Source organism: Amphiprion ocellaris, chromosome 16 (assembly GCF_022539595.1).
Source record: "Amphiprion ocellaris isolate individual 3 ecotype Okinawa chromosome 16, ASM2253959v1, whole genome shotgun sequence".
Classification (NCBI taxonomy): domain Eukaryota; kingdom Metazoa; phylum Chordata; class Actinopteri; family Pomacentridae; genus Amphiprion; species Amphiprion ocellaris.
In genome coordinates, this window is record NC_072781.1 from 32904265 (window position 1) to 32923724 (window position 19460).

A 19460-nucleotide genomic window follows, 5' to 3' on the forward strand; every position below is an offset into this window, starting at 1 on the left:
AAATGTCTGAAAAAGTGGCTACAATAACTCAAAATGTCTCCAGAAAGACAAGAAATGTGTCCAGATTTATGACAAAGCTGTCAACAGATATGTGTCCAGAGTTACTCAAGTTGTGTCCAAAATGACTATGGTATGAATTGGTTTAAAATGACCCAAAATGTGTCAAATGGACAAAATCCTGTCCGAAATGTCTGAAATAGTGTCCACAATGAATATAAACTTGTCCAAAATGACTCAGAATGAATCCAAATCTGTTTGGCGCTGGCTATGGCCACATCAGCAGCAGTGTGTGAGGTGTCCGTTTGTTGGCTGTGTTTAAGTGTGTTTTTATTACCTCTTTTAACCACTTGTGGAGGACAATGTCGGCAGGGAATCATTCTCTTCATTTTAACACTTTTATTCCACTTTTTACTTGGAGTATGTGAGAGTGGAAAACCTCACCAGTATAGCCGCCACTTCCTACTTTTGTTCCGTGACTCCGGGTTGGGCACCGTGGATCCCTCGACAGCTGTCCCCACGGAGATCGGTCGGCTGAATCCCTTCACGGAAAACCGGAGCAGGTCGGACGGGCCGAGGCGTGCGAGGAAAAGGGGGAAACGCGGCGGACTGCGACAGAGCGGCAGGGCCACCGTCGGATACCTCTACCCACTGTCATCCTGGCTAATGTTCAGGAATAAGGTGGATGAGCTTCAGGGTAACGTCAAGTATCTGGCAGAGTACAGGGACGCATGTATCCTGGCCCTCATGGAGACCTGGCTTAAGGAGCAAGATCCACAGTCAGCACTGGAGATTGATGGACTTGGAGTTCCCTTCCGCCTTGATAGAGACCCCGCAGTGACCCGCAAGTCACTGGGCGGAGGTGTGTGTCTCTACGTCAATAAAAACTGCTGTAATACGATAAGACACTGTGCACCAAAGACGCTGAACTATTGTCCGTATCCCTGCGACCGTTTTATCTTCCCAGGGAATTTCCACAGTTATTTATTACTGTTGTTTATGTTCACCCGAAGGCTAATGCTGATGTAGCAACTCAGGCTATGCTAAAGACAGTGCAGCGGCTGCAGGGGTTAGTGCCGGACGCACCGTGCTTTATTCTGGGTGATTTCAATCACTGCAAACCGTCAAAGTTCTTGGCTATTTTTTATCAATATGTGACGTGTCCCACTCCACATGCAAAGTGTCTGGACCTTTGTTTTGGATCCATGAAAGGAGCATATAAGTCCTTCAGCAGAGCTCCACTCGGCACGTCCGACCATAATATGGTCTATTTGGTTCCGTCCTACAAATCCATCCTGAAGAGGAACAAGCCGGAGAGAAGATTGGTTCCGGTTTGGTCAGAGGAATCAATCCACTGCCTCCAGGACTGCTTCCACAATACGGACTGGGATTTGTTCACAAATGTTTACGAGGGTATTGATGAATTAGCTGATGTTGTTTCATCATATGTTTGTTTTTGTGAGGCCCCCATTACTCCACAGAAAGAAATTTTCCTCTACCCCAATAATAAGCCAGGGGTGACCAAAAGTGTCAAAACTGTGATTAATCAGAGGAACATTTGTTTCACTCAGGGTGACACTGCTCGATATAGGAAGCTTCAAAAACAGCTAAAAAAAAGGAGCTTAAACTTGCCAAACGTAGATATAAGGACAAGGTTGAGAGCATGCTAAGGACAGGCAGCTCTCGGCCTGCATGGGAGGGGGTCCAATCCATGATGGGGATGCAATTCAGGAAGAGCCATGTCTTCCTTAATGGAAGGTCTGATCTGGTGCTCTCAAATGAACTGAACAACTTTTACAACCATTTTAACAACTGTGATTTTAGTGAGGAATTGTCAGTTTTTACAAATGTTGGCCCCTCACAGAATAGTGCTGCTGACAGGTGCAAGGTGTGTAAAATTTTCTGTGGAATCAAGGAAAGAAAAAGCCCTGGCCCAGATGGCATTGGAGGGTGTGTTCTTAAGAACTGTGCTGATCAGCTGGCAGATATATTACATTAATTTTTTCAATGTCCCTCCAACTTCATAAGGTCCCGTTAATTTGGAAGAATTCCATTATTGTTCCAGTTTCCAGGTCTGCATTTGCCAAATCACTGAATGATTTTAGACCTGTGGCATTAACTTCTCTTGTTATGAAGTCATTTGAAAAAATTGTCAAGGAGACGCTTATGACCTGTGTTCAAGAGAACCTGGACCCACTGCAGTTCACTTACAGGTCAGGCAGAGGTGTTGAAGATGCATTAGCCACCCTTTTAAATCTTGTCTTAACTCATCTTGTGGGAACCAAGACTTTTGCCCGTCTTTTATTTATTGACTATTCATCTGCTTTTAACTGTATACAGCCACACATTTTAGCAGAAAGATTAAGGGACTTCCATTGCATTGATCCTGGTCTAATAGCTTGGCTGATGGATTTTTTGTGAGGGTCAATGGTGTTTTGTCAGACACCCTCGTCTCCTCCACTGGATCACCTCAGGGCTGCATCCTTTCTCCTTTACTGTTTGTTTCATACACCAATGAGTGCCAGAGCCAACATGTGGGGCGTCACATTTTGAAATTTGCGGATGACTCGGTGATTGTGTCCTTGCTGAGTAGTGACAACCCTGACCATGGCCCTGTATTGAAGGAATTCACTGATTGGTGTTCCACATCCCTTATGCACATCAATGTGTCTAAGACTAAAGAGATGTTTATAGACTTTAGGAAACATCAGTCAGTCCCCCCTGCTCTTGTCATCGAGGATCAAGCCGTCGAGCCGGTCCAGACTTATAAATATCTTGGCATTAATATTGATGATAAGCTGTCTTTTGACTTTCATGTTGATGCTGTTTGTAGGAAGGTGCACCAACGCATGTATTTTTATAGGAAATTGCAGAGTTTTAAGGTTGATAGTACTTTTATGAAAATGTTTTATTCTTGTTTTATTGAGTCTGTCTTAATTTTTTCTTTTATCTGCTGGTACAGCTTAATTTCACTTAAAAAAACAAATTACAGGGTATAGTGAGAGTATGCAGCAAAACTGCAGGTATTAACCTCAACAATCTCTCTGATGTATACAAGCTCAGAACCCTAAATAAGGCCCACACACTCCTCACTGACCAGAGCCACCCTTTGGTTGGTGAGTTTGTGCTGCTCCCATCAGGCCACAGGTACATCCTGCCAAGATGCAGGACAAATAGACTCAAGCATTCTTTTGTCCCTGCTGCAATTGTCCTGCTAAACAAGTGACTGACTAATCTGTTCGTCCTATTTATTGTTGTCGTCTGTGCTTTTTGTAACTGGTACCCCGCGATTGTTGTTGACTTTTGTTCTGCTGACTGTAGAGTGATTTGCCCCACGGGGACAATAAAGATTCCTTGAACCTTAAAAATATCTCGAGAAAGAAAAACAATGTACAAGATGTGTCCATAATGACTTAGAAAGTGTTCAAAATTTTCCAAAATGACTAAAATTGGTAAAAAAATGACCTAAAATGTGTCACAGTTGACTCAAGATAACAAAAATCTCTCCAGAATGGCTGAAAAAGTGTCCAAAATGCCTCAAATTTTGTCCAAAATGACTGAAAATGTCTCCAGAATGACTTAAAACATGTTTGGAAGCCCAAAAAATTTGTACAAGATGTATCCATAATGACTTAGAAAGTGGTCAAAATGACTAAATATTTTTCCAAAATGACTAAAATTGGTCCAAAAAAACTCAAAATGTGTCACAGTTAACTCCATCCATCCATCCATTATCTATACACCGCTTAATCCTCACTAGGGTCGCGGGGTCACAGTTAACTCAAAAGAATAAAAATCTGTCCACAGTGTCTGAAAAAGTGTCCATTATGATTCCAAATTTGTTCAAGTTACTCCACATCAGCTTTTGTTGGAGGCCATTAAGCGTCATGGAAGTCTTTGTCATGGTGGCCCATTCCCATCCCACCAGTTAATCCTGTAATGTCTGATTCTGCTGCATTTGTTAAGAAAATGACATCAAACTAGCGTCCCTTCTTCTTCCTCTACGCTGGTTCCTCAGATCAGTTGGGTTCAGTCCTACTTCTACACATCGAGCCGGTCGTGTTTTTGAGGTTTTCTGGTGTCACACCTCTAAATGGCAGTTGAGGAGTCTGAGTTCTCCTCTCTTGAACGGCTGCAGAAGGAGCCCTGATCTCCCTTACAGGAGTCGATGAGAACTTCCAGCTCCCCGGAGAGGCTTTGAAGTGATAATAGACGGTGTCCAGAGCCTCCGACTCTTCCTACTGCAGGTAGACCCGCTCTGTGGCAGGTCATTTGTTATCAAAATTGCTCTCACATCTCCCCTTTCTTCCCTTTCTGCCTCCCCTCTAACATTTCCTCTGCTGGCCTCTCGTCGTCCTCCTGCAACTGTCTTTGCTGTCGGTCTCGGTGGGATGTGGTTTTGTGTCGTGTTATCGACCGCACACAGCAGTAAAAAAAAAAAAACCTCTTTCTAAGTTTAGACGCTGTCGACCTCTCGCTTTCCCTCTTTCTCTTTGTCTGTCTGAACATAATTGCCACACAGCCGTGGCCTCGGGATCCAGAGATGGTTCATAATATTATTATTGCTTACAAGCTGGTAATTCAGTTCCTTAAAATACCTCCTGCTCCCTGATCGCTCAGACAGAAGCAGGTTTAAACGGGACGGCCGCTGGGCCTCCATGTTTCACATTTCTAGAACATCAAACCATCAGCGTTTAAACTCACATCAAGAGCTGCACATCATTTCATTCAGTTAAACCCCATGGACTCAGAGCAGGACTCAGAAATGTGAAATATGACACATTTAGAATGACTAAACAGACAAAAATCTGAAGAAAAATTTGGAATCAACACACAGAATATGTTTACGAAACCTGGAAAAAACACTGTGACTTGACATGCTGTAGATATTTATCTACTTACATGACCAGTCAAAGGTTTGGGGTCACCAAACAGACAATTTCATGTTCTCCATGAAAACTCCCACTTTTATCCATGTGCTAACATAACTGCACAAGGGTTTTCTAATCATCAATGAGTCTTTCAACGCCATTAGCTAACACAATGTAGCATTAGAACACAGGAGTGATGGTTGCTGGAAATGTTCCTCTGTACCTCTATGGAGATATTCCATTAAAAATCAGCTGTTTGCAGCTAGAATAGTCATTTACCACATTAACAATGTCTACACTGATGATTTATAAAATGATTTATAGTTTTTATACTACTTATATATATATATATATATATATATATATATATATATAAAAAGTATACCCCCATATATTGTGAAATATTGCACTAAGAATCACTCAGGTCTTCAAGTGCAATTTCTTTTAGTACAGTGACAGCCAAAATACTAAACAAATCCTAAAAAAGCCATTAAAAACTTAAAACTGATTGGTTCCATAAAAATAAGACATTTTGAGTATTTGGTCATTTTGGTAGAATTTAGTTTTGTTAGTTTTTCTTGTAAACAACAAACAAAAAATATATAGTTTATATTTGTTTGTGTCTGTCTAATGCAGCTGCACCTTTTGAAGCACAAAAAAGATTTTTCCACAAATATTTCATGCTAATATTTGAGATGTGTGAAATTTTAAGGGTGTCCCAAAACCTTTTTCCACCACTGTATATAACCATTGTTTAAAATCTGTATAAAATACATAGTATTTTTGCATTTTGTTTATTTATTTTTCTAAGGATTTATTCTTTATATTTAGCTGTGAAACGCTGCTGCAGGTTTCCTTCTTTGGTCTCTGTTGGATTCTGGTCTCTTCTTGCTGCTGTCGCTGCAGGATCAGACTCTTCAAACCTCCATCTTTCTCTCATCCCACCATTTCTAACCCGTCCTTTCTGGATCAGTGCCTCACACACACACACACGCACACGCACACGCACACGCACACGCACACGCACACGCACACACACACACACACACACACACACACACCTTTGAAGTCCTGTGTGTGAGCGTCTCCTGTGGTCTGAGCCATCAAAGGTTCCATTTATTGGTTCCTGTGACAGACTTCTCACTCCGACACACACTCAGGTGAACACACACACACACACACACACACACACACACACACACACACACACACACACACACACACACACACTCAGGTGAACACACACCTGTGAGTTCCAGTAGCAGATGACTCTCTCTGACCTTCAGCCTCTCTGGACTGTAACTCAGGACAAGTTTCCTGACAGCGACGCTCCAGAGAGAAACTTCTGGATTGATTTCCTCTGCAGAGCTCAGCCTCAAACTTCCCTCCTGCAGGACCGACGGACGCTTTTAATCCTGCAAACCGATATTGCCTCTTTTTGTGTGTTGTTGTGGAGAAGTTAGTGAGGTTTTCTCATTTTTATCTGTGACTTTTCTGCAAAAACGGCATCTAGAAATATCCAGTAACGCTGCTTTGTTTTCATCAGTACCTCCTGTTAAACGTTCTGTTCCTATGAAACTTTCCACATTTCTGACGGCACCTTTAACTTCTCAGACTGGAGTTATTTTCCATCTTTAACTGAAAGCACGTTCTTTTAATTGTAGAGCAGAAGTTTGGAGTTTAAGTGGAGAAAATGCATCAAAATGAAGAAAGTTTTGAGCAGATTTGACTCAAGAAGAGGCTAAGGGGGAAGTGTTGCAACAATGTGAATGTAAAATGAAGAAATAAACATGGAAAACACACTGTTTTAATTAAATATAAGAAAGTAAAGAAATTGATTTGGTTCACTTCAGCATCTCTACACCAACATAAAGTGCACTTTCCAAGAAAAACATATCATAAGTCATAAAAACAATCTTCATTTTTAAGAATATAATTGCAATTGCTTTCTACATTATTAACAATATTTGTGGTTCTCTGTATTAATGCTACAATAAAAGACAAAAAAAAAAAAACCCAGAAAATTATGGATATTTGCAGAATTTGGTTGGAATGTTTGGAAAACTTTATTACCAAGAGCAAAAAACCACTCAAACTGTTCATATTTAATTGAATTTCTGCAGCTTTAAAGCCAACAAAATCCTGCATTGTACTTCTTTCTATTTATTATATTTCCTGCAGTAATTTACTGAACTACGTCTGTGTGCAATAACACAACTATAATTCCATTATTATTTATTTTACTGTATACTTAAAGCTTTATGTTCCTGGCAAAATTTTCTATTTTATGCTTATACATTTCTTTTGATGTTTATATTTTTCTACTTATTTATTTAGCTATTTAATTAAATTTTATTTATTTATTCTTGCATTTATTTAATTTTATTTAATTATTTTTAAAATTTATTTTACTAGATTTATTGATTTTATTTAGTTAGTCAGTAAAAACAAATTTTATTTTATTTTTTATTTATTTATTCATTTATCTATTTTGTTTATTGATAGATAGATTGTTTTTATTTTATTTAATTTTATTAATTGATTGATTTTATTTAGTTAGTCAGTACAAAGACATTTTATTTTATTATTTATTATTAATTTATTAATGTATGTATTTTATTATATTGTATTTATTAATAGATTGATTGATTTAATTTTATCTATTTATTGAATTATTGATTTATTGATTGATTGATTGATTTTATTTTTAATATTTATTCATTTATGTATTTTGTTTTATTTAATTAGTTATTTAGCTAGTTAGTCAGTCAGTAAAAATACATTTTGTTTATTTATTTTATTTATTGACAGATTTATTCATTGATGGATTTTATTTTAATATTTATTTATTTACATATTTTATTTATTTATTGATGTTATTTATTTAGTAAAAATGCATTTTATTTTATTTTGTAATTTATTTATGTATGTATTTTTTGATTTATTGATAGATTGATTTATTCAATTTTAATTTTTTAAAATGTATTATTTTATTTTATTTTATCTTATTTTACTTATATACTGCTTACATTTCTGAGACTTTAAATGGGAGCCAGTTTAATCTCTTTCCCCCTGTGGGATCAGTAAAGTATTTCTGATCTCTGTTTCTCAGATTAATTAACCAGTTGTTCATGTTTTCCAGTTGCAGCCAAACTTGTACCAACAGAAGAAGAAGATTCTCGTCTCGTGCTGGAATAACGAGCCACACGGATCTCGCCTGTTTCCCTAAAACCTCCCAGAAAACGAGGACGGAGTGGTGGTGAAACTCTCCAGAGCTGTTAATTAGCGGCCAACGCTGGCTGGAGAGGAGCCGCCGTTCTGCTCTCATTTCAGGGAAACAGAATAAAAGAGGCTCGCAGATGTCTGGAAGTGGAGGAGAGCTAGTTGTCTGTGGCTCTTTGTTAGTCCTCTGATTGTCTCTCACACTTGTGTCTTTGTGCTGCTCTGCTTCATGTCCTTCATCCTTCTGTTGCTCAGATATCAGAGAGCCAATCAGCGTCACTGTCACTGTTTAGTAGCTGTTGACTCGACAGCACATGAAATGATTCCTGCCTTATTTAATAATCTTTTCTGTTTCTCTTCAAAGCAGTCGACTGGCTGCAGATGGAATCAGAGACTTGATGTGTGACGTCGTCTGTCGACTGTTTTTAGAACAATCAGGATGAGCTTTAATTAATAGGCTGGATGCACTTCCTGTCTGTGCCTTTTCTTAGTTTCTTTCTTTGTGTGAGATTTATTTTATTTTATGATTATTATTTCTAGCTTTTTCTTTAATCTCTGGCTCTCTCTCAGGTGTCTTACTTCCACCATCTGCCATCTCCTCTGTGTGTTTACGTTCTTTATTTCCATTATGAACACATCAATAGCTCCGGCTCTGACAAATGGCGCCGCTCTTAACATTCTGAATTAAAGGCAAGGTCTTTGTTATTAAAATGTCTCCTATTTATCGGCCCACCTGGGCAGACAGAGCGGCTCGTATGCATTCCAGTCACACGCAAAGCAATTTCAATGTTTGTCTTTGTGACAGAATTAATATACATTCATTACGTCTCTCCAGCTTCTAATCAACCAGCATCCGTGGCTCTTTTCTCACCAACTTTTCCTGCAAATTCACACCTGGAGATGAAATAAAATCACAATAAACGTCTAATGTTGGGCTCAAGGGCCTCTTGGCAGTGGATTTGAAGCAAAAAAGGTGGATAATTATTAAAAAGAATGGGAAAAATTGGATTTTTTTGCATGCTGGCTTACCTTTTCTGTTAATAAATGTCACAAAACGTTGCATTTATGCCGTCATAGAGACCAGGGGTGTCCAACATGTGGTCTGCGGGCCCGAATCGGTGCTCCAAAGGGTCCAGCCCTAAAAATTCCAGAGAAGATTTGAGTTGATTGAAGATTTGAAGAATTGATTTTATTTTATTATTTATGTATTTTACTTTATTTTATTATTTTAATTATTTATTTAATCAGTAAAAATACATTTTGTTTTATTTTATTATTTATTTATGTAAGTATTTTTATTTTATGTATTGGTAGATTTATTGATTTATTTTATTTTATTGATTTATTAATTTTTTTTTTTTACTTTTTTTTTTTTTTTTTAAACAAATCATCCTGGAATGATCAATCCTTTCCAACAAAAGTCATCTGGTGAAAATTCCTGTATTATTTTTAAACAAAATATGTAAATTCTGCAGAAAAAAAAAGTGCCACATTGTCAGTTTTTCCTCCAATATTTTGCATCCTGAACCTAAAATGCATTAAAATGATTCTTGTCTCAGAATAAACTCTGATTTAAGGGATGTCGGGTCACCAGAATCTTCAGCAGAGAATCAAAGAGTAAACAGATTGAACCCAAAAGACAAAAAAACAAATGGAATTTGAAGTGTAAAAACGTGCCTCTGTGTTTGTGGTTTGTTCACTGGGAGAGCAATTGGAAGAGACAGTCATTTGCTGCTTCATTTAGCATTCATTTAGCATAGTTAGCTCATTTAAACATGCACACAGGAGCAGAACATAATTATATGGTCAACAATCATTTCATCCGGGTCAGACGGCAGAATTAACTTATTGGAACACGAGTGTCGTTGTCTGGATGAATCGGTCACACCTTATAGAAAGCAGGGCCTCTTCAGCATCGACACGCTGGAGGAAATATCTCTTAAATAACATGAAGCGTTTGTGACGAACATCAGGACAAAAGCTGCAACTCCATAAGTGGCAGCTTGAATTAGTCGCATTCACATGAAGGGCTCTCGAACGGCGTCTAATTCCACAGATCACACGTGAAATTTCAAACAGCTAATTAGTTCTGAGACGCGCTCGGATCCTCATCTTCACACAATCAGACGCTTTTCTTTGTGACGGCTTCAAGCAGAATCCGTGATGCCAGAAGCCTGATGGATTCACATTTTCCGGCTCGCTGCCAGGAGACGGTGAACCGGCATCTCACCTCTCGGCTGAAGACGGAGGCAGAGCTGCTGCCGAGGCCACCCACCGACTCCGGTCCTCCCAGGGATCCGACCAGGAGGGCGAACTGCTGGCTCGGTCCTCAGGAGAACAAGCCCGGAGCTCAGAAAGCTGGCAGGGGGAGGAAGGCAGCAGATGGTGACGGCAATCTGTCAACGTCAGGTGGATGTGCTGCTGAGCGAGGTGAGCTCCATGCAGAACCTCCCCTAGGAGGAATCTCATCATTCCTACACCGTTTCTCACAAAGGAAACAAAAAACACCACGTCTCTGACATCCCAAGTCGACTTGCAGCAGAAAAAAAACAACTAGTTGACATGATGCCAAAACTCTGACACATCCTGCACAAATATATTGATGCTGAAACAACACCACAGCAGAAACTAAAACATCAGGGAAGAAATGGAAAAATAAATGACAGAAAAATGAAATTTAAAATGTTTTTGTTGTTCCTGTCTCATTTTTTTCTCACCATGATTCATTTTTCACTGCAGTATAAAATCCTGCAGCTCTATGGAAACAGAATAAAAAAGGAGAGAAAACTCAGAAATGTTTTCTGTGCAGAAGATAATAAAATTATGATGCCAAAAACAAAAAGAGAACAGAAAAAAAAAACAAAAAAATGGAAACATGTCCAACATTTTTTGTCCAAATGTCCACAGGAGTTACCAAAACTGAAAAAACTGTGACTCTACATACTAGAGGTATTTTACTAAAGTGATTTTTCGCAGTTCAATTGAAAACTTCCTGTTAATCACAGCTGAGTCATTTGTTGTGCGTGATAGAGACAAGAAGGGCAGAATTTTTGGATTTTCATTAAACACAGTTAAAGCAAGCTATTTATTTCTTACGAATTTAAATGAGACATTGTGATCCAACTTCCATCAGTTTATCATGCACACCTCTGGACTGGTTCTCATCAAAGCTCTCTGGCTGCACTCAGTTCATCCAGTTAAAAACGTTTACACCTCAGCCACCTCCCCTCTCCTCTGGTGTTCCCCAAGGCTCTGTTCTCGGTCTCATTCTCTTCATTATTTACCTTACGACGCCCTCGACCTACGGAGTTTCATTGTTACGTTCAAACCGATTATATGGAAATAGTTCCATTCCTCTTTTTTCTTCTGTTTATTTAAATTGCTAAATTTTCTTCTTTTGAACATTTTCCATCTTTAAGCTTTATATTGTTAATGTGAACATGTTTTAACTTTGTACCGTGTCCTTGGGTGTTTTGAAAGATGCCTATAAATAAAATGTGCTTTTATTATTGTTATAATATCCTGATTTTAATCTATCAGTCTTTTTAATATTGGTTCTATTCTTCCTCCACTTGATGCTAACCAGTCGACCAGACGTCTACCCTCCCTGAGCCTGGTTCTGATGGTGGTTTTATCTTGTTAATGGGGAGTTTTTTCTTCACATTGTCTCCAAAGAATTGCTGTTGGTTTTCTCTGTATAATATCATACAATGAGGACTTTACCTAATGATATAATGTGCAGGAATTCAAAGCACCAGATTTTTAGCACACTGCAGTAATGTGAGCTAATGTTAGCGATGTGTTTGCATGTAGAGATGTTGGCCACAAGACAAATAAAACAGTTATCTTCGTTCTTAATTACTTTGTCAAACTTTCATGGTGAAAAACTGGAATGGAAATCTGTTTTGCATATTTTTGCTAATCTGTCGCTCTTTAAATCCTTTGAAGAAGTCGACTGATGTTTGTCTGCAGGATGTTTTGATCAGGTGTTGGTTTCCTCAGTCTGCGTGGGTGAAACATCTGAAACAGATGACGAAACTGATGTTTTTACAGAAATAATGTCGGTTTGAATGTTGGCTTTGGCAGCATTTAGGTTTGCAACCATGAAAGTTGCTTACGAGAGGAGAAAAACTGGTTGACATGCCCACTATACCTGCAGAGAATGGAAGCAGAATGGTTCACAGTGTAAAGTACCAATATGGATAGGAGTATTGTGATTTGTAGTAATTCTGGTATTGGTTCACTAAAGAAAAAATCATTTAAAACTACAACTGAATTATATCAATTAAATATGAGTATCTGAGTCGTGACACTGCAGCTGAACTCCACAGTTCAAGCTTCCTTCAGCTTCTTTTCAGGAAGGAGATGTTTAAATATGTTCAGGTGAGCCTCATTAACCGGCTCTGAAAACTTCATCCGTCTTGATGCTCCATCAACTCTGAGGGCCGAAGTCATGTTACCGCATAAAACGAGGAAACCTTCTTGCTGCCATCTAGGAGCTCTGCAAGTTCATTTAAATGGTGTTTCTGCAGTTTAACAGGGCAATCACTGGGTTACCAAACTACTTAGACAAATATGTAGATGTGCATATGGGTTGAAATAAATAAGCTGAATTGTCATTTCTAGAAACAAAAATGACACAAAATGGCATCAAAAATGTGTTAAAAATGACTGAAAATTGTCCAAATGTGTCCAAAACTGACCCCAAAATGTGTATAAATGAGCAAAAATCTGAGAAAACACTGGCTAGTGATGCAACCAGCTTCCCTAAGATTAGAAAGAAACGACTCAGTTCTGGTGTCAGCGAAGAGAAACAGGAAATAATTAATTAAACATCTGTATAATCCTTTACATCGATTAAGCAGCTTAAATGAACAGTGGAATCTACAGGAAATCTGTATCTTTAGGTTTTACATTGACTTCTTTACTACATAAATCCATCGAACTTTCACTTCTGATCTTGAGATATTAAAAGTCTTTCGCTTGTGGCAGCAACCAAAGAACCTTAACTAAGTCTCATTTTAACTTCAAAAATGACTGTTTTTCTGCATAAATAAAAAGAAACCTTCACCATTATAACCCCTGTAGCTTCAGTAGAAACCAACCAGACTTCTCTTTCAGCTTCTTGGAGATGCTTCACCTTCATCCAAGAGGGTTTTTCAGTTCCAGCTGACTTATTTGACGTTTCAGATGTTTATAGTCACTCAGCTAACATTAATGGTCCATGAAGAACCAGGACTCACCCGGTTCGTCATCTGGATGTTGTCAAACCAGGTGGTCCAACAACAACAATAATGGAGCTGCCAGTTTACATGATTAAACGAATCAGTCCTGTCGATTAGGGGTTTCACAATCCAATCTCAGATCAGTAATTTGCAGCAAAATCAACCAATATTCAATTTTTCAAAATCAAAATTTCTAGACACCTGCCCAGAAATGAAACATAAAAAGGTGCCAAAAATGACTGATAATTTGTTTAAAATGACTAAAAAAATGCCCAGAATCACTCACAATGTGTCCAAAATTACAAATTACAAACTTCATGTAACGTGTCCCAAATGTCTCAAAACGTCTGAAAAATCTGTCTAAAATTTTCGAAAAGGTGTCCAAAAAGATATAAAGCTTCTTTAGTAAACTTCACATAATATAAGAACACTGCATTGGTCGATCTTAGCTTGTGTTGAACTCATGAGCTCTGGTTGGAGGTCATTAAGTAGCACATTAGTCTTTGTCATGGTGCCTGCTGCTAGCTAACAATGCTATCTGCCTACCAACGACAACTTGGCTTCGCAATAAACTTTACAACAAGGTTCCTGAACACCTAGAGAACATCAAGGAACAGCTTAGATGCAGAGATATTCTGCTGTCAAGCGTATTTTTTGGATTGGTTTTAATAACTTTAGCATACTTAAGGTGAGTATTATCAGGGAAACGGTATCGGATTGGGACTCGGTTTTGGCAAATACAAAATATTTAATGACTCAGATCAACTCAGAACACACACAAAAAAAAAAAAAACATTTAACTGAGACATTCATAGACAGAATAGTTTCATAACTTCTTCCTTTTTACATCTTCCAAATGGGCTTTATGCTGAGTTCAACACTTCGAAATCGGAAAATAAAGAGAAACAGATGCTTTGGTTTTTCTACATTCTTTCAGGCTTTTACATGAGAGATGCAAATTAAAGACTCTGTTTGCTTATTAAAGTGTGTTCTGACCCTCAGATACTCTTCTAATCTCGACTGTAGATGGCAAATGTAAAAAAAAACAACACCAGTTCTGCACAGATTTGTCAGATACTCAGTCTTAACGGAGAGTATTTCATTCTGTAAGCAGGTATAAGTTCACTGGAAGTTAGAAAAATCATTTCAGCTCTCAGGAAGTCTGTCAGTCAGTCATATTGAATGGAAGCTGTGATGCATTGCATGTAGGCGGGTTATTACAGACAGAGTTGTGTTTTTCTTCTGGAGAGGTCAATATCTTTAGGGCGTGTTTTAAAGATTTCTGCCGGGCTGAAGTTAGACTGTGTGTAGGTACGACAGCTTTTTCTTTTTTAGACGCATCAGAAGCCAGTTGTGCTTCTGAAAGGCCTCGGCTCACTGTCACCCAGAGAAAGTTTGACTTGTTTTAACAAAGCTCTGACATTATGAAGGTGAGTTAACCTTTCACCACCCACCGCTATGCCCTCAGGATGCCACGCTGGGAAAACAATGGAATGACTTTCATGGACCGAAAGAACTCTGAAAGGTTACATGAATATGGACCCGGAATATATGTTTAGAGATAACAGACCGTGGTCACTGTGGTCATTTTTTAAAATGCAATGAAAATAATCCAGGGACAATGCAAAGCAGAGGAAGGCAGACCGTCAGTCAGTGTTTAGAAAATGTATTTCCAAAGTTACCGCAGGTTTTTAACAAGCTGATAGAAAACTGGTAGGCGTTAAAATGGTGCACATTTTCTAAGAGAACTGATTGAAATTCTAGATTTTACACACTGCATGTGAAAGGAAAAGTTGTGGAAACATCTTTTTAGTGACACTTTAATGTCTTTAGGATATTATTATTAATATTATTATATATTATTATGCCATTAAACATCACAGAAGTCTTTGCCCTCCAGAACCAGGCTCAGGGAGGTTGGACGTCTGCCTCGACTGGTCGGGGCGAAGTTAAAGGATGGAGAACACAAAAATGAAGAGGAATAAGCTCCATAAATGCTGTTTTTGGTCTTTTCAGGGAATATTTCAACGTAATATCTTGACAATATAATTACAATGCAACTTCTGAGGTAACTTCACGTGCCATGTGTGCATGTTTACACCTTTTTGTATGTCATTACAATTTAATGTAGAAAACGTATAATTTAGCTGGTTTACATGGTTCTTGAAACAATGCTTTAGTATAATCTGGCATCACTGGTTAGTTTCTAAACTGAGTGGAACATTAATATTCTGTATTTCATTTGAGAGAAAATCGGTTGATGCATGCGAACAAGCTGTCATTCGTTAATTAATTCTATCAACAAATGGGGAATAAATTTGCTGCAGAAAACCAAACAAATGGGTTTTTTCTTCAAGAGATTTGAACGTAAAATGACACAACATCTCTACACAACATAAACTGGTAGAGATTCCGCAAAAAATGTGCAAAATTACTGAAAAAATGGTGTCTATTTATGCACAACTTGGAGACAACAGGCTGGATTAGTTGGGAAAAAAAAGCATCACAATAAATCTGGAAATAAGAGACAACAGATGATTTAATCCCTGTGGGAAAAGCAGCGCTAACTCCACTATTTATTTCTTTGAAGCACCAAAAATAAACCTGTGCAGCCGCCTACAGATGTGTGCAAAAGAGAAGCACATTCGTGGTCCAATGTTGAGAGAAACACTTCAAAAACCCACCCTTGTATCTCGACATTGCCTCTACACGTGCATGTTTGGCTCTTTGTAGCGGAAAGGTGAAGCCTGTGAAGCTGACACACGGTGAACCAGATAAATATGGATGACAACCTCGGATCTGTGGCGTCGACTACACATAGGTTCACCTGTCAAACAGTCAAACATGCCCTACAGGAGGAGGCTGCGTCTTCTACATGTAGGTCAGACCTTCAGCTGGTGTAAAAATACACACTCCTGACTCCTACAAACCCTCACTTGTTAGTATTTCTGTTAAATGGCAGCTAGATGTGAGTCTTGTTCACTGGTGTCTAATTGGAAATGGAGGATTTTCTCTGGACGTGTTGAATCCATGTTTTTCATGGATGTAACTCGGCCAAAGAACCAACCCCAGTGGTCATGTTTGATTCTCTCCCAGTACACACCATTACTAGTGGGATTAGCGGGATTGAGGTTTAGCACACACTCGGAGGGTTCGAGAGGCAGCGCGAGACAAGAGGCTCTGGCAGCGGAAGACGAGGCGGCTGCCAGTGAGCTCTCTGAAAGCAGAAATTAGGACATGGAGGCGAGAACACAGAGGACGGGGAGAGGGCATTTTGGAAGGAAGAGTCGGCCGAACGGACGCCAGGAGCTGGAGTCGAACTCGCGGCATCTTGAGAACACGATTGGTCTTCGATGCCGCACCGCTGAGCGTCCCGGTGCGTCCAACACGCTCTGGGCTGGGGCCATTTGGAAAATAATTCAAAGTAAAAAAGACCCGAGCAGCTTCAGTTCTGAGGAGAGGGGAGATGTGGAGCAGCTTCACTGTGTTTTTATATTAGTGTAGCTCCAGTAAAACACACCATGTCAGAGATTCTTCTCCACTACACTCAGAAAATAAAAGAACTTTGTGCACAATTTACCAGCTTGCTTTCTGTAGTGAATAATTCTGTTGCACCAACCTAACTGGCTTGGGTTGCGGCAGTTGCAATTTGCTAATTGTATCGTTTCAAATATGAGACACAAAATGGCAAAAAATGAGACACAAAATGGCAAAAAATGAGACAAACGACACAAAGCAAAACAAAAGAGACAAAAAGTTACGTGATAAAAAAAATTGACACAACAAAAGTCACAAAAGTAAGAAACAAAATGACAAAAAATAGATGAACAACACTAGTGAGACTAAAAGGAAACACGAAACAACAAAAACAACAAATACAATGAGAAAAACATGAGACAAATGACAAAAGTCAGACAAAAAAAACAAAAAACAACAAAAACAAGACAAAATATTACAAAAATGAGACAAAATTACAAAAGAACAATCTAGTATTTTACTAAATGATCTAAACAACTTGTCATGGTCTAGAAATGATTTTAAATTTATAGTTTTACTAATTTACAATCTGCACTTAATGTCTTCTCTGTCATTTTTACACCTCTGGAGGACTGGATTGGACCCTCTGGAGGACCGCTTTTGGCCCGCAGGCCTCATGTTGGACACCCCTGCATTAATCTTTCAGCCTCGTTGTGCTGAAGACTCTGATTGTCAGTGGGCTACGAGCACATTTTGTTTTTCTATGAGTACATTTATTTAATGCTAATATTAAAATCAGACCCAACGACTGCTTGAAACCTGCTCCAGTGAGTTTCAGTCGCTCCGTTATGATTCAAACGTGTCTCGGATGTGCGTTAACGGGAGATTCAGCAGAATCTGAAGACGGTCGATGCCTCTCATGGATGTAAAATGAGTCAGTGTGAACGTCTTAATGTGTATTTTAGGGTTTGTTTTCTACGCTGCCAGTAAGTGAGCAAACGTTGGCGAACACTTCACAGGTGAAGCCGAAAACACACACAAAAACACACACAAACACACACCACACACACTCGTCTGGCGTGGCTGCAGAGGCATTTTACAAATGCTTGATTTTGTGATTTTGCGGGGTAATTTGACAGCAGCTGCTCGAGTCATGACTTCCACTTACACCGTGAATAAAACAGGCAGCCACCCACTGACAGCGAACACACACGCTAAAAACACGCACACACACTGAACACAAACACACACTGCAGATCACAAACACACACTCATAAACAAGCCGACGGCGCTCGTATGCATCCAGGTTGAGTGGTGCATCGTGAAAGCTGCAGTCCAGGACGCCGCTGATTGATCCCGCAGTCAATGAAGACCCACTTTGTTGCCACGGAAACAGGGATGGAGAGGTGGTGAATGTGGTCCGGAGTCGCCAGGAGATCTCCGAGATGTTTGTACATGCAGTTCCTCCGACACGCTCTTCATAACCGTGGCATGTTTGTCAGTGACGTCCAGTTTTATATCTGGAAAGTTGAAAGATGTCGACGAATCGATGACGAGAGGCAAGATTTAGACGTTTTAACCGAATTAACAATCTGAACCCCAAAACCTGGTCTCAAAACAATGTTATCCTCAAAAAAAATATTTAGAATTTATCAGAGCCACAAACTGAAAACAGAAAAAGGATGTGGAACTTCCCAGCAGTCCTTGAACTCATCATATGCAGCATTCAGTTCCATCAGGAAAAATCTGTAAATATGAGCTTATAGTACAGAAACTCTATATTCTACAGGCCTCATTGATTAAAAAAAAAAAATAAATAAATAAAAAAAGAGTAGTAATTATTAGATTGAACTGCAGGAAGTGTTCGCACAAAATAAATAGGGAACAAGGATGGAGACAAATTACACACAAAAAAGAGGGAAATCAAAGCTACTGGATGAATCAAATATATGCAGCATGGTTCAGAAACAGTGAACAGAGGAGCAGGTTGTTCAAGATACATTCAGCATGGAGAAACATCTTTCTACTGATGATAAGCAGAGCAGAGAGGAAAAGTCTGGAGAGGAAACATGGAGATATGAAAATATCTAGAGGATGAGGAGACAAAAGCAAAGAGACAAAACTGTTCCAAAGAGACACAATGAGACAAACAAAAAACAAAAACATGACACAAAATGAGAAAATCAAGACAGATGATGACAGAAATGAAACAAATCTGTTCAAAATGGGCACAAACCAACTAAAATCAGCCATGAATCAACACAACTAGAGAAAAACACCATACAAAATGATAGAAATGAGACAAACCTGTTCGAAAAGGACACAAAACAACAAAATTGAGACACAAAATGAAAGAAAGGAGACAAAACTGTCCTAAAGAGACACTTATGGGACATTAAACAACACAAAACAAGAAAAAAGAATGACAGAAAAGAGGCAGAACTGTCCAAAAGAGACGACACAAACAAGAAGAAAAAGACACAAAATGACAAAAATGAGACAAAAATGACAATAAATGGTAAAAAAAAGTGACAGAAGTGAGACACAAAATGACACAAATTACATACAAAATGACAAAAACGAGACACAGAATGCAAAAAAACGAAAGAAATTGAGACAAATGTGACACAAAACAACAAGAGGAGATGACAAAGTCGTCACAGAGAAG

At 38.8% G+C, this 19460-nt stretch overlaps 2 long non-coding RNA genes across 2 annotated transcripts in view; both read right to left on the reverse strand.

The window, feature by feature from the left end:
• LOC118469631 (uncharacterized) overlaps positions 1 to 1444 on the reverse strand; it is a 48479-nt gene extending 47035 nt beyond the window's left edge. The window contains exon 1 of the long non-coding RNA XR_008604410.1: positions 442 to 1444. This is a non-coding gene — a long non-coding RNA (uncharacterized LOC118469631). The remainder of the gene's footprint in view (positions 1 to 441) is intronic.
• Positions 1445 to 7655: 6211 nt separating this feature from the next.
• Positions 7656 to 19460, reverse strand: part of LOC118469632 (uncharacterized) — a 36692-nt gene continuing 24887 nt past the window's right edge. Inside the window, exons 3-4 of the long non-coding RNA XR_004846563.2 lie at positions 9120 to 9228; positions 7656 to 8984 (exon numbers count right to left, since the gene is read on the reverse strand). This is a non-coding gene — a long non-coding RNA (uncharacterized LOC118469632). The remainder of the gene's footprint in view (positions 8985 to 9119; positions 9229 to 19460) is intronic.